Source organism: Schistocerca nitens, chromosome 5 (assembly GCF_023898315.1).
Source record: "Schistocerca nitens isolate TAMUIC-IGC-003100 chromosome 5, iqSchNite1.1, whole genome shotgun sequence".
NCBI lineage: Eukaryota > Metazoa > Arthropoda > Insecta > Orthoptera > Acrididae > Schistocerca > Schistocerca nitens.
The window spans coordinates 252,283,724-252,300,365 of NC_064618.1; the positions used below are offsets into that span (position 1 = coordinate 252,283,724).

The window sequence follows — 16,642 nt, forward strand, 5'->3', positions numbered from 1 at the left end:
ACCCGCAATTAGCAGTTAGCTCAGCCTCTACCTAGCAACCTAGTAGTGTATATAGCGGACTTGTAGACTTGTACTTCACCCGCAGTGAGTGTAACGTGGACTATCACGGAAGAGCTTGTACCACAACAACTAGCTTATGTTAAGTGGCTTTCTTATTCTTATGAGTAAAGAACTCTGTTAATAAATTCGTGCAGTTTGTGTTATAGAGGAGGATTCCGGCCACCAAACAACAGCCTCTCCTTGCTTCCCATGGTACAAGCGTACAGTAACAACGAGACGAGACAAAAAACTTTGTAAATTTCATTCATTTTGTGTGATCCAAATTTCTTCAAACGGAACCTGACAATCTGTAAATGAAACTGAATTAAATAAATGACTATTAATAATACATAGAATGGCTTCCTCCTCGATCAATCACAACATAACGGCTAACTGTCACGCATTGGATCAGTTATGAAAAAAAAAGAAAAAAGGAAATACACGTAAGATTGATTCTTACCTGTGCAACGGACAACTCTGCTCTGCTTTGCTTTACTGCGTAATAAATCATAGCTGCATGTTCCTGTAAGAAATCACTGCGTGGCAGATGGCCTTACAACTCACATATAGCTGCTTTGCGAAAGTAATTACTTTGTTACCAAAAAATTCAACTAACCGTCTACACAATAGTGCAATGTGTGACAGCACAGTTGTGTCAAGATTTACCTTCACACTGTGAGGAGAATCTTACTGAAACGTTGGCAAACAAATGAAAAGGTAACTTTAATTATAAATCATACTACTACATTTTAATAAGACTGAAATGGTACAGATTAACTTTAAAACTATGCTCTTCCTTTGGCATTGTCAAAGAAGGTGACCTGATTCAGACAAACAGTACTTAAACTTACTCTTTGCTGTTCTTATGAAATAGCTTTAACTGAAAGGGGAAGGATGAACAATGCTTATCAAAATGTTGAATAGACGACCTATAATTTTTCTATGGATCTCAAAGTATACCCATTGTTCATGGGAATCACAGCTTCGCGCTAAAATGCTACATGGAAGTTAAATGTGCAGTGTTCGCACCCTGTAAGAACTTCGTCCATGTTATCTCCATAGGAATGCACAATTTCTCTGTGAAAATATCTCGAAACCATTCTCTATCCTCTTTTACACCGTGAGGCGTCTCGAAGAAAAGTCGTCTTCTGTTCGCCCAGTGCTCCTCACTCACCGATGACTTGACACAGCAACAGAACAACAGTGACGTCATCAGCTTTTAACACAACCTCTGGTAGCGAAAGAGGAACATATCACTCACGCGTTCAGGGCTGCAAAGACGCTCATAATGGCAGACATTGCAAACAAACCGGCATTTTTCATGATACAGAATCTTTTCGAGGTATGATATATGTCTTCTGGTAAATATCACTCTGAGCTGGACGAATTGAATGGTAATGTGAAAGTATATTTACTTCACAGATTTTTAATAATTTTGTGTCTTTTCTGTTCAGATACGACTAATAGAATTATTCAATATATCTGACATTGAAAGAATAGGTGAAAAGAATCGTAGGCAGATAATCAAATACAAAATTGTAATTATATGTAAATTGTAGGTGGAGCAGAGGGGGGGGGGGGGGGGGAGAAAGGAAAGGAAATAGAAAGGTTACTGATGCCAACTTCATCGGGACGTTACTCGGAATCGGCGGCGACGAGTGAAAATGTGTACTGGTTCGTGATTCGAACCCAGGATCTCTTGCTTACTAAGCACGTGTGTGAACCACTGCGCCATCCAGGACACAGTGCGGTCGCAACTGCGCGGACGATCTCGACACACCTCACGGCCGAACCACATTCCCACCAAGCACCACCTGTCCGCATTCCCTGTCTATTTCCTACGAGTGTCCATGCTTGCTACTCTGAGATTCCCGCAGGAGGTCAGGCTTACTTGTGCATCCGCACTGAGGAAGGTGGATCCATTGCCCATCTAGGCGAACCATTTATATGAGTGTGTGGTCCGAAAGAACAGAAACCATGCAGTCGTACGAAATTACAAATTTTTTGCCAGTATGTAATATTTACCCTTACGTTCGTTTTAGGCTATACATAACAGATTTTACCTGAAGATTTTAGAATAGGACAGTGTTGTATACTGCTAGTTGCGCTTCTAATACTATATGTGGTATGTTAATTCCGTGTTGCTTTGATAGCAAGCCAATAGCAATTTTTACATAAAATATTGCTTCATTACTGTTTTGAATAATATTATTAGTTAAATACTTTGTTAAGTACAAGCAAACATTTATTAGTAACTGAATAACCTTGTTACGTTTACGCTCTGTTAACTAAAATCAAACACTTCTTACATGTTTTGCTTTTTTCGTGGACAAATCTCTATTTGCAGTAACTCACTGTAATGAAAATAATTATGCAGACGTTCCACTGTGTAAAAAAAAAATATAACGCTGTACGGGTTCTATGTTTCAGTTGCTGTCAAAGATAACGCGATGCGTTCCACAAATTAGTCTTCTTCTAAATAATTATTTTCTTGAAACTTCGTGGCAGATTTACACTGTGCGCCAGGCCGAGACTAAAACTCGGTACCTTCGCCTTCCTGGCGGAAATTAAGCTGTGATATCGGTCGTGAATCGTTCTTGGGTAGCGCAGTCGGTGCAGCATTTGCCCGCGAAAGGCAAAGGTCGGATCTCGGCTCGGCACACAGTTTTAATCTGCCATGAAATTTGATATCAGCGCACACTCCGTTGTAGAGTTAAAATTTCATTCTGAATTATTTTCTCATTCTCATTCTTTTGTCAGTACATAATATATATTTGCCTTTGCATTATTTTTAGGTTGAGTAGGCGACAACGGTTTTACCTGAAGATTTCAAATAAGAATGTTATGATGATACAATTGTGTTTGCACATTGTTATTTGCATTTATAATACCATGTGTGGTTTGGTAATTCGCTTAAAAAAAATCAAAAGCAAGCCAATAGAAATTTTTACGTAACTTCTTTCTTAAAGCAATTTTTTCTTTCGGCTTCATTGTTTTCAGATCTGAAGGTGATAGCTAAGCTACCGAAACTGGTCATCACTTTGTAAAAATTTTTAATGTTGAATCCGATTTAGTTAATACATAAAATTTTTTGAAACTTTAGAACTTTTTATTGAAAGTTTTTAAATATTTATGATTTTATAGAGATAGGCCAACTATTGAACATTCGGTATCCGACAACAATGCTGGAGGCGACTGATATAGTTTGTAAAATCGTTTTTGAGTTCCAACATCAAATGTCAGATCACCGTGAAAACAGACCTAAAAATTTTTAACACCATGCTTTTACTTCCTTCAAACACTGTGATTTTGATTTCCGTTGAATTTTTCATCTTGTATTATGTTTTGTTCGTTTTCCTTACCTTGCGATGAATATCACGACGTTTCAGTGATGAGGAAAAGTCACATTAACGCATCAGTCAATATTTTGAGACATAAGATTTCGTTTCAGGTTGACAGTATAGTTCCTTTTCTCTTTCAATCGATCGGAAAAATAGTAATAAGTAATACAAGTTTGAAAAAATAAGGATTTATTGTTGGCGATAGATACAGATGTACGGCATCTCCGAGGCCTTTATTGTAGTTGCGAGGACAAGCAGCTCTGCCACATTAGTTGCAGCAGGTGTCGTTTGGCCCCTCAGCCATGGTGCCCGTGGTGGCCGCCGCCGTAGTTTCCGCCACCATGGTGTCCGCCGTGGTGACCTCCTCCACCATAGTGGCCGCCACCGCCGCCGCCACGTCCTCCGTGGTGCGCGGCTTCTGGTTCAGCCACGGCAGCGGCCTGCACTGACATGCAGCAGATGGCGACCAGCACCAGCAGCGCAGCGTAGATCACCTGCTCAGCAGAAAAAATACACCACGTTACGAGGCGAAGGACACAGTCTGAGGCGAAATGCAAGTAGAGCGGTTTTTATATGTTCCCAAGTCTTAAGTCCGGGAAGAAAGAAGTACTGCTCTTAAGCACAGACCTATGAGCAGTGCGGCTGCCGAATCTGCTTGTACGCTCCCGCTACGAGACACCAGTAAGCTACATGCATATAAATAAACAACCGAGTAACAGAAGAAAGTATCAGCTAGAAAGTCTCATCTCTACCTTGTCCCATACAGACTCTATTTGTTTCCCTTTTAAAACTATTAGCAGAAGTAAGTTCATTTTATTTGCACAGGTTCTGTAATACAAAAAGAAAAATGGTTGATGTCAAATTTCTTCCACAACCTAATTAAAAACATCGACAGTTACAAGAGTCAAACAGAGGTGACTTAGGAGTTGTTCTAAAGAGAAAGAAAGAAAGATTTGAGCTGAAATTTCTTTCTTTACAATTCGACGCACTGAACAAAAAAAAAAAAAAAAACAGATACTTTAAACCTGTATTATGTCATACAGAATTACAAAACAGAGATCACCAGATTCAGAACATTTAACGTAGTCATCGTCTGGTTTTCAAACACTATCACAGCCCTGTTCGCAGTCCTTCTTCAGGTTCCAATCATGCAGCCACAACATAAATATTTATATTTTGTGAAGTTCAAAGAAACATAGTCAGGGAGCGTATTTTTTCAAAACCATGTACTGTAAGTTGTTTGTGTGCTTCTACAACAAATGATCATGGAGATGAGGACAAATATAACGATAATAGCTGAGGCAAGGTTTCTAGGTCTAGTATGTACAGGTACATTAGAACGGAAAATTATAAAAAATGACAATTGAACAAAATTACCCTCCGATGATGGCAAAAAGACAATGAAACAAGTTTGGGCATTAAAAAGGAATAGTGGTTGCCTTAAAAAGGAACAGTTTTTTGCATATTAGGCGGACCTGCATTCCCATACCTCTTTGGCTGAAACGATGAAGCACGAACACGAGTAAATGATTTTACAACAGTGAAAATACACACATTTACGGTTTGAAAATGTCATATATCAGATATGGAGTACCATGTTAAAAACACAGCTAAGCAAGACAGCGTTCGCAGTCAACAAAGATATTTTGTATTTCGGATTCAGCTCATTTTACACCTGATACCACCAAACTGGTGTATTCTTAAATTTGTACCGAACAAGGTATCAATCATTACGAAAGTGGCCCGTCTTTCGTTTTGGGCGGTGAAATGTCCCTAGGGCTTCTCCCCACCTGCACCGTAGATCCATATCTATTTATTTCAGTTTTACCATAAAATCATTTCTGGTTTCGTTCAGTACTTGCTCTCCTGCTAAGACAGTTCAAATTTCCGTCTCGGTATTAACCAAACACTGCTAGTCTCTCTGCTCTTAGACCTCTGTTGACGGAGATCTCTTAGCAATTATAGTGCAGATATTACGAATTGCCTATCTTTAGTGTGAATAATTGCAAGAGATGAAATCAATCAGACGTCAAAAGAGACATTTTTGCCATAAAGTCTCCCAACACATTTAGTGTGGCTAGAAAAGTAGCAGAGTGGTCTGAAAACGTCGGAAACATTGTATGGGAAGACAAGTTACTGTATAGAAAGAAACATAATAACGTTGATTTTGTAAAGTGAACTGTAGTGAAAAAACACTCTAGTACATTCTGCTAACAGTAAGACAATGATTTTGCAACAACCAAACATTTTTGCTAAAAAGTATAAATATTCCTTTCATTTTCAGAGACGTGGTGATCAAAATCTTCCCTTTTCAAAACAATCCCCACTGCTACCCAGTTTGCAAAAAGACAGAAAAGGTCATGTAGAATAAAATAAACATAAAAAGGATTGGTTTATGATACTCCGGAAGTTCTGAGTGAGTACCACAATCCGAAAAATGACTTCGTTTACTTAGAACACTGTAACATTAGTTAATGTTATTGAAGTATTATCAATATCGACTTGAGAATCACATAAAAACGCATAATATTGGGAGAATGGTACTGGACAGACAATACAGTTTGCAATGTGCCGAATAAATCGTGCAAGCACTCAAAAATCTAGCGCCCGAGACAAAAAAATGAAACATCGAGGGTCTTTCATGCCGTACAGCCGTCCATGTATTTCTGCTGGTGAATGTGATTATTCATCCTTTAGTAATACACATGCATCTTTCACGAAAAATTTTGCCCAGCAGCATAAAAGTAACTATAACTAACCAGAGCGTACAAAGCGGCAACAATTCTCAGAAACTAAATTGGGGCACTTTCACACACACATCAGCATTTCACCTGTACGATTACGATACACAGGTAAATTCTCTCAGACGGCGACAAAAAAAAATTTCTCCATATTTTTCAATATTTGTTATTTTCTTCACGCTCCTCTGCTTCCACACTTACTGTAATACAATACTGAGTTTCTCCCCTAAGTACATCCTTACAACTATAGCATTGACTAAGTCGACTGTCTGTGAACTTCGTGGAGACGCTAATACTAAATCAATACATACAAATGATTATTAGCAGCGATGCGTGATCATCCCTTACCAGAAAACTCTTCATGTCGCCGGAGTAAGATCAGTTCACGGTATTCGCAGAGAATATGGTGAGTGTATGGAGCATGCAGGTCTTTTATACTACAAGTCTTCGAGGACGGAGACAGAAAAACCACGTCATTTCCGAGAATGTTACGAGAAGCACGTGTGATCCTTAAGCAGGGGTGGGGGGGAGATCATAAATATTACAGAAACGTGTGTACACTCCTGCTGCGGTGTCACGTGTTAGCATAAACAATAACCAGACCGGTTCTCGGTTCTCCTGGTCTCGGGTATTCACCGACGCCGACAAAACCGTGCTTGTTATCTGACCTCGGATACGGCAGCTGCGTGTCTGCGTGTTCCAAAACCGGTCGACGCGCCTCACATGAGGTCACGTAGGCTGGATGCAGAGACCCTGTCATTTTCTGGTATTACAAAACTCGCTCAGTTTGATCCATCAACACTTCATGCGACGCTGCAGTTTGTATATAAACAGCATCACCACCAGGTGTCCTCCACTGCTGACTCCAAAGTTGAGCAGGCAGGTCGATACCGTTTTAACTCTGGCTGGCAGGCAATATGTAGTTTCTGATGTGCTGCTTAGAGACAGAAAAACGCTCCATCCTTGGGTATCGATAGCGTCTGCTCTTACATTGACCTATGTAGGAATTTTTTTTAAGTCAGCAATCTTCTGACTGATTTGATGCGGTCCGCCATAGATTACACTCCTATGACCACCTTTTCATTTCAGAGTAGCACATGCACCTTACACTGAATCATTTGCTGGATGTATTCCAACCTCTGTTTTCTCCTACAGTTTTTACCCTCTACAGTTCCCTCTAGTCTATCCCTGCTGCCTTCACACATGTCCTTCCATTCTGTCTCTTCTTCTTATCAGTGTTTTCCATACGTTCCTTTCTTCACCGGTTCTGCGGAGAATCTCCTCATTTATTTTCTTGTCGGTCCATCACATTTTCCACATTCTTCTGTATCATCGCATCTCAAACACGGAGGTTCTCTTCTGTTCACACTGTCCATGGTTCATTACCTTAGAGTACTGTGCTCCTAGCGAACAGCCTCATAAAATTCTTCCTCAGACTGTGGTCTAAATTTGATACCTGCTGACTTCTCTTAGTCAGACATGCCCTCTTTGCCTGTGCTAGTCTGCTTATGTCCTCCTTGCTTCGCTCGTCATGGGTTATTTTGTTTCCAAGGTAGCAGAATTCCTTAACTTTGTCTACTTTGTGATTGCAAGTTGTGATGTTAAGCTTCTCGCTACTTCATTTGTGCTACTTCTCATTATTTTTGTCTTTTTCCCGTTTACTATAAATCCACATTAGGAACTTATTAGACTCTTCATTCCTCCAACAGTTTTTGTAATTCTTCTCCACTTTCATTGAGGACAGAAGTGTCACAGCGAAGCTCATCAGAGATATCCTTCCACTCTGAATTTTAATCCAACTCCTCATCCTTTTTTATTTCCGTCATTGCCTCGTCGATGTATAGATTGAAAGGCGAGGTCGAAAGACTTAATCCCTGTCTTACACTCTTTTTGATCGGAGCACTTCGTTCTTGGTCTTCCAATCTTATTGTTCCCTCTTGGCTCTTGTACATATTGTATATCACCCTAATTCGTTTTTAGTTTACCCCCGTTTTTCTCAGAATTTCCAACATTTTTCCCCATTTCACACTGTCAGATACATTTTCTGTACCAACCAGGCCCATGAACGTATCTTGAGTTTTCTTCAATCTTGGTCAGTCATAAAGTCAGAAATGCCTCTCTAGTACCTTCACATTTCCTGAAGCCAAACTGATCACAATCTAACAAATAGTCAATTTTCTTTTCCTTTCCTCTGTATGTTATTCATGTCAACAGCTTGGATGCATGAGCTGGTAGGCTGAATTTGTTATAGTTTTCCCTCCTTTCTTTGGAAATCTGTATATGATACTTTTCCGAAGTCTTATAGTGTGTCACAAATCTCATACATTATACACATCAACTTCAGTAGTCCTTTGGTTGCCATTTCCCCCCAATGATTTTAGAAATGCCGATGGAATGTTGTCTGTCGCTCCTGCTGTATTTGATCTCAAGCTATCCAGAGCCTTTCACAGTTCTAGTTCTAACACTGAATCGCCTATGTCTTCTTTATCGAAGCCAGTTTCTCCTTCCATTAAGTCATCAGGCAAGACCCCTTACCCCACTTATAGAGACCTTCAGCGTGCTCATTCCACCTATTCTCTCTTTCCTAAATAATGATCCGTGTCTCTATCTGCCCCTCACTACACCTTACAATCGATTAAATGATTTCGGAACCTCTGTATGACCATGATGCGGTAGCATACCTCCTCCTCTTGAGATTCTAGAACCGAGTATTAGCGATTACCATCTGAAATTTATTACAGAACTCAGTTAGCTTTCCTCCTCTCACATTCCTACAACCTAGACTATATTCTCCCTTTCTTCTGTTCCTTCCCCTATTACAGCGTTCCATTCCCCCATGATCATTTGAGATTTGTCGCTCTTTACATACTAAATTACCGGTTCAGTATCCTCATATTCTGTCGCTGTAGTTTCGTCTTTGCTTGCAACGTCGGCATGTATCGTTTTCAGTGTCGGTTTTCTGTCGAATCAGATGAGAACAACCCTGTCAGTGAACTGTTCATTATAGCTCAATCGGTGCCCTAATTTCATGTTCGTAACTAATCCTACTACAGCCACTGTTGATAGCACCTTATATTCAACTCACCAGTAATGGTAACTTTCTTTCCGTTTCAATTCACTGACACCAACTGATCCAGCTGACTATTTGCATTTTTAATACGTCAACGATCACTTGTGTCCACACATGACTCTTTCATCAAATGACTATATGCACATTCATGGAATAGTTAACTGTTTGTTTGTCTGTATGAAGCTGTTGGGGATTATGCACACCTGAATATGGCAGCTATTTGCCGATACCGGCAACGTGCATGTTTTATTTATGTATCTAAGCGGTCTTTGTCGAAATAAATTATTATACAAACATTACAAAGATCGCATACATCCAGCTGGCAAAACGCCAGAAGTTTTTAAAAACTTGTGCATTTCACTTTTCAGATATTCTAGATTTCCTACTAAACTGCCGACATTACAACTCCGACTTGTCGAATGTTATCACTTTAACTGCAAACACGGTAAACACAAGGAGCTGCAAATCCAAATGATGAATATGTTATCACTTCGTTAGTTATTCCAACTTTTCTCTAGGTCACCTCCCCCCCCCCCCCCACCCCCACCCTTGGTAGTTCCCTCCCAGAGATCCGCATGGGGAACTACTCCGGAGTGAGAGAGATCATCATGATAATTTTTTAATTATAGGCCACATGCCTTGTGGGTGTCTTTAATGCCGTGGTTTCCATTGCCTTACGCATACTCGTAGCGTTGATCATTGGTGATCCTTCCGCCAATATGGCGCAGTTTTCGGTCACAAGGGGCAAGAGAGTGTCTTGAACATCTGTCGATTCCTCAGCCCTCTTTGACGAGGCAGTCTGCTAAACGAGTATGACTTCTTATGTATTAAGTCTTCGGCCATTATTGCTGATGATTTTTATTCGAAGTTTAAGCAGTGGTTGAGCTGGAACCCGTTTTATTAGTCAAGGATACTACACCTAGATTAATAAGGAATTTTCTGTATTTTACATCGACCCTGTTGCTCCTACAATTTTAGCGCAGTCTTAGATTTCACTCCTGCTACGTTGAACTATAGCACCATTCTATCAAACTATTTATATGGTGAACAGACGCCATTCACTACGCATTAGATGTATCCGAAGAAATTAAATGGTCAACTGGTATATGGTTGTGCAAGAAAAATTAGAATAAAAATGTTTTTCAAGTGTCTAGGTTCACAAGACCTATTACGGTAGGCAGCCTAACATTTAGAGACGTATTCTAGTTGAATATTTTAAGATACATGATGGATATGACAGTGGTTCCGAGCACGGATTGTGACTAAATCATTTTATAGCAAATATTACTTCAAATTTTTGCTTCGAACCCCTTTGCATCAGAAAAACGTTGTTTTATCGGATTTTGTATTACTAATTTACGTCCACTACATCAAATAGCGATGAAGTTCTTCCATTTTCCTGTTAACTGTCAGCTCCCTGTCGAAAACTATTTGATAAATTTCTACAGCATAGAAATCAAGCCTTATATCTTATGCCACTGCGTTAGAGTCAAAAGATAATCGTTTGAAAGACCAATTATACAATAATCGGTTTGTGTTGAGTCAAATAATAATCAAAAACGAATGAATTTCAGTGCACAAATTGTACACAAATAGATTATTCTCGTGAGCAAGTGTGACATCATTTTACTGATGAACAAGTAAGGATCTTTTCAGGTACCTCAGTGATCCATACAATTTGTTTCAGCGCTCAGAAGCAAATATTCGGCATGCACCTGGTGGTCTATGACTTCTGTTCACAGAACTTCTATAGAGAAATTGCCACAACGTTACGACTTTTGTTACTTGAACGGACTTATTCCTTGATCGATAATTCTTCTACACAGTGGGTGGACAAATGTTCATGTTCAGCAGCCAATGGTAATGATAATTTGTCGTAGCTTTGACTCTGTTTTTCAATCTCACAGTACGTTTATAAAGTAGGAAATCATATATGATGTGACACGTGGAGCATGTTACCAGCTGACGAACTGGCGTAGCCTCTGTGCTCCTCCAGATTAAAAGTTGATGCAGCTTCTGCAATAAGAACCTTCACTAGTGGAGCTGCTATATAAAGGATCGCTTAATTAAGTCCACAAGAAATTGCTTTCCATCAACTACACTGACTGTCAGAGGACTCACAAGATTGAGATACCGAGAGAAGAAATCCTTGGTCTGTCTTCCAGTAACTTATTTTTTGTTACTCTTTTAGTAGTGCGAGTCCAGAAGTGCCTTAAAGAAATACTAAAACATCCATTTCAGCGACGTCCATGATAACTTGTTCACTGATGTACCAAAACATCGTGAGGACTGCCCACTGCGAGACTGAATGACATCCAATGGTGTTGCGTGCACGTGAAGCGGTGAGGAAAGAATGTAAGTGGAAGAGGGACGAAACGGGAGTCATTCTAACAACGAAACGTGTCGGAAATGGGGAAATTCGCTGACATAAGCGAATTTGACAAAGAGTGGCCTGTTGCGACCCAGCACCTAGGACCTAGCAACCCGGTAAAGGCGAAGATGCTCGACTGTTGTTTGCTGTTGTCGTGAGAATCTACGGAGAATAGAGATCAGTGGAAAAGTGCTCCTATCGGAGCACAAAAAACGCGAATATACTCTTGTTTAATTAAAAGACTCTGACTGAAAACTGGGGTACAAGCTACTTTTTCTTCCTTCTTCAGCACATTTCAAAACTTTCCCAAAAATATGAGCACGCGAGCATACACCTGGTCTTTCTAACGTCCTGGAATCCGCAGCTCGATTTTGGCACCCAAATCCTTTATTTTTTTTAATTTACCCAGGAACCACCCTTTAACTAAATGGTGCCTCCACATACCCATTAAGGCGCAATATAGACCACATATAATACAAAAAGAACAAATCTATTTCCTCCTTTTGCCCAAGCCGGAGGAAATGTGTAATATTCGAACTTTGACCCTACACTGTAGGACTGTGACACTCAGACAATCCTCTTGTAGGTTATACAAATGCTCCCTAACCCAAGGGCTATCGCAACACTTTCTGTCTCCAACAGAACCCGAGATATGAGCCCAGGATTAATTCCGTTTTTATCCGCGGCGTTTTGGAACATATGAGGTAGCGGCCGCTGTCGCATGCCTATCGATCAGAAACGTGGCGAGCTCCATGTTGCGAGTAGCATACCTCACAATTCAAGGCGCAGCTGTTGCATCAGTGCTAACGGGATTCCTTCGCTCCCGCTGTATTTCTGCGAGTATGACGAGACTGACAACTGTGGCGCGACCTTCGCTTCATACTCGTCGAATCTTTCTCTGTTACTGAGGCATGAAGGAGTGTAAGGCTAGTCGTGACTTAGCACAGAGGACGAGCACACAATCTCGCTACTATAAAGTAGCATTGACTAGGCGAAATGACAGACTATCGGGATCATATCGCGGTCAACGAAGCTGTGTTTTATATCAAAATTAATTGATACAAACTACAAAAATGCAAATGTGTTCCATTAGAGGAGGAGTCCATCTAGAAAACCTTACGTGCTATAGTCGACCTTTCAAACAGGGAACATACAAATTTCGTCTAACACAATCAAAATGGTTGTATTCTTGTATCTTCCACCTCCACCACTAAAATACATGCGTGATGCACCGAATGAAAACTGGGTACAGAGCAACGTCACTGTTATATCTATGCGACAAAAAGGGCGCTATTTCAGCATTCATTTGGTCATGACAACTTTCGGTTACGGGTTAACAGAGAGGTGTGTAGCTTGTCACTCACTTATGCAATTTATTTTAATAATTATTCGACATTTATAGATTGCACTTCATCCTCATGTCAGACGTTCTGAGCCGGTCAGAGTGGCCGAGCAGTTCTAGGCGCTTCGGTGCGGAACCGCGCGATCGCTTCGGTCGCAGGTTCGAATCCTGCCTCTATCATGGATGTGTGTAATGTCCTTAGGTTAGTTAGGTTTAAGTAGTTCTAATAAGGGGAGGCCGCCAATTGTGAAATTCAGATTCGATTCATACTGCGCAAACTAAAAGCTCATGGCCAGAGGTGTAATGTGGCAAAGTACGAAGATGCACTCCTCAGCCGTTATCGAGAAAATCGACAGTCAAAAAAAAACCGTTGCGGTGAAATACTCTCTACGATTTACAATTTTCTACAGCGTCGTGGCGCAGCGGTAAGCGCTCGGGTTCGTAATCCGAGGGTAGCGGGATCGAGTCTCGTGCCATGCCACTTTTTTATTATTATTTGTTTTTTGTAATTCAAATAAATAAATAAATAAATAAATATATATATATATATATATATATATATATATATATATATATATATATAAAATTACCGGCAATCAGTTGCAACAATTGTGCTTATAATAAGTTGTCGAAAGTCGTTTCTCGTGGAAAAATAATACTTGAAATAAAACATGATGTCACGGTTTCGCTCGATTAACAAAGCACAATTTTGAAGGCGCTTGATCAAATTTTTACCTGCCGGTAAAAATACACGTCACACGGTTGGACGAGAGGAGTGCACTTTGGAGGAATCACTTTTATAGTGCACGTTGGTAACTTCTTATCGTCCTGGAACATCTCATCGTATAATGCCGGGTTCGTTTGCCCACCCCAAGAGTCGATCAGAAGGAGAAATTCTTTCTTTTGTACGTATGGTTGCAAAGCATTACGCAAGAAGTCCACGAACAAACACGTTGTTAGTTTACCGGATTTGGAGGATGTAGTAACAACGTTGTTATACTTCTTGGCGTACTCGTCGACTGTCTTCTGTACTCTCGGTCCAAACGTACCTGTGGCCTCTTGGAGGCATACGAAAACAAGAGACAAGACTCGTCCAGACATCGTGACTGAATATTGTGCCGTATACGAATGCGTCACCTTGTTCATGTCGTGTCGGGTTACCAGGACAGCCTTTGACCCTTTTTCGGCGAGAGTTCTGTTGAACGTGGACTGGTACTGGCACGTTGACAAACAAAATATAAAAATATCGTTTATATAAGAAATATACGAAATCTGTGTTGTCTATCATATATCAGATTATCATATTCTATCATCATGTCATATGACATTTGTGAACAGCTCTTTACGTACTTGTCTGATCAGTATTAATTGTGAAATCTTTGTCGAAGTCAGTTATCAACGTTCGCGTCTGGATCCGAAATGTGTCCGCTGCGGCCAAAAGTTCGTCTTGGGTAGCCGTCTCTTTCCGGGAAACAAATTTTGTGATTTTCCGTTGCCACATCCCATTCTTCTTTTTAAATTCGGTGACCCATGTTTTTGAAGCTTTGAAGTTGAAATCTGGGAACTGACTTGCAGCGCCCAAGGCCCACTGCTGCAGGTTTCTGGTAGTAACTTGCTGGAAGTTTTGTCGAGCTTCTACGAAGCGATCACGCACCCATGAATCGATGGTACAATATTTATCAAATTTGCTACCGCCACATTTGATTTGCTCTTCCCACCTGGATAAATAGCCCATATTTGTCAAACGAGAGTACCCCTTTTTTTGTAGAGTTTTGAGACTCCAGCCTGGATGTTCTTTGGCCAGATTGACAGCTCTAATTTTGTAATCCAGAGAAATATAGTCGTGCCCTTTTTTTTCTTCTCGTCCGGCTCGTATTCGTCTGATGATTCGTTGGCAATGGGACGCGTTTCAACGTCTTCGTAGGCATTATTATCGTCGATTTCATTAATGTCTATCAGTTCCTCATCATGAACGACGCTTTCTTCGGCAAGCATTTGCAGCGTATTCTGGAACATTTCTTCCCCAATTACCATGGCTTCTTCGTTGATTGATGATGACGGTTCTGCTGCGATGCGATTACTGTTACGAAGGAGGCTTTCAAAATACACCAACGCATCTTTCAATTGTTGTTTCGCCACTTCACTGTGTGTAGAATCTTCTTCGATCACATCACTTTCATGCGAAGGGCCCGGATCGCTCTCCAATTGTACCGCCTCCCTTTTTCCGTTTGTTTAACAGGGTGTACCAAAGCTCTCACGTACACACTGATTTTCGACGATGTTGTAAGTTGCGCTAGGGACCGCATCTACCTTCTTTCGAAGTTGGCAGGCAACTACGCTGTTACGCAGTGGCTCGTTTCGGCTAATTCAACATCTGTCCTTCAAGTGTAACGAGCGAGTAACGGAGTTTATATTTCATACCTGCCACAGCAAATTTGTGTTCGTGGGGTCTCTATTCTAATTCGAACGTTCGACTTACACTATACGTATTCGTCTCGGAATATCGTTTCTACGTCTTCCGTTAACTATACGTGGTAAACATTATGAAGAAAATTAATAACATTTGTGAAATACAACTTTGTTTGCGGAAAACATAATGATGTTCGAAGTCGCCAGTTTTTCCACGACAAACGACTTTCAACAACTTATTATATGCACAATTGTTCCAACTGATTGCCGGGAATTATATATATATATATATATATATATATATATATATATATATATATATATATATCCAGCGGTAACGTTAGGTGACTCACCATATATATATATATATATATATATATATATATATATATATATATATATATACAGGGTGAGTCACCTAACGTTACCGCTGGATATATTTCGTAAACCACATCAAATACTGGCGAACCGATTCCACAGACCGAACGTGAGGAGAGGGGCTACTGTAACTGGTTAATACAAACCATACAAAAATGCACGGAAGTATGTTTTTTAACACAAACCTACGTTTTTTTAAGTGAACCACGTTAGTTTTGTTAGCACATCTGAACATATAAACAAATACGTAATCAGTGCCGTTTGTTGCAGTGTAAAATGTTAATTACATCCGGAGATATTGTAACTTAAAGTTGACGCTTGAAACCTCCGACGTTCAGTTGCGTGTTGTAACAAACACGGGCCACGGTCGGCGAGCAGCATCTGCAGGGACATGTTTACGATGACGACCGTGTTAGTGTGGCTGTAGTGCACTGTTGTGGTTTGGTCTAGCTGTCGCAGTGTCCGCATGTAGCGCTTGCTGCTATTGTTATTCTGCATTCGTCTCTGCTCGCAGACCAACAGTAGTACACCGTGTTACCAGACGTCTGTGATAGTGTAGTGTTGTAGGAACTGTGACCATGGTGTATTTGAACTCTGAAAAGGCGGATATGATACTCATCTATGGCGAGTGTCGACGAAATGCAGCTGAAGCCTGCAGGGTGTATGCAGAACGGTACCCGGACAGAGAGCATCCAACGTGCCGCACATTGCAAAACATCTACCGCCAACTGTATGCAACAGGTATGGTCGTAGCACGCAAACGGGTCCGTAACAGGTCCGTCACAGGAGAAGCGGGTGCAGTTGGTGTGTTAGCTGCTGTTGCCATGAACCCACACATGAGTACACGGGACATTGTGAGAGCCGGTGGAGTGAGTCAAAGTAGTGTCATGCGCATACTGCATCGTCACCGCTTTCACCCGTTTCATGTGTCGCTACATCAGCAATTACATG

General features: G+C 40.7%; 1 long non-coding RNA gene across 1 annotated transcript; it reads right to left on the reverse strand.

The window, feature by feature from the left end:
* Positions 1-3,552: 3,552 nt before the first annotated feature.
* LOC126259595 (uncharacterized) lies at positions 3,553-6,593 on the reverse strand. The gene is made up of 2 exons (XR_007546536.1): positions 6,470-6,593; positions 3,553-3,874 (listed from the first exon to the last, which is right to left on the reverse strand). It is a non-coding gene; the product is annotated as an uncharacterized LOC126259595 (long non-coding RNA).
* Between the last annotated feature and the right edge of the window lie 10,049 nt (positions 6,594-16,642).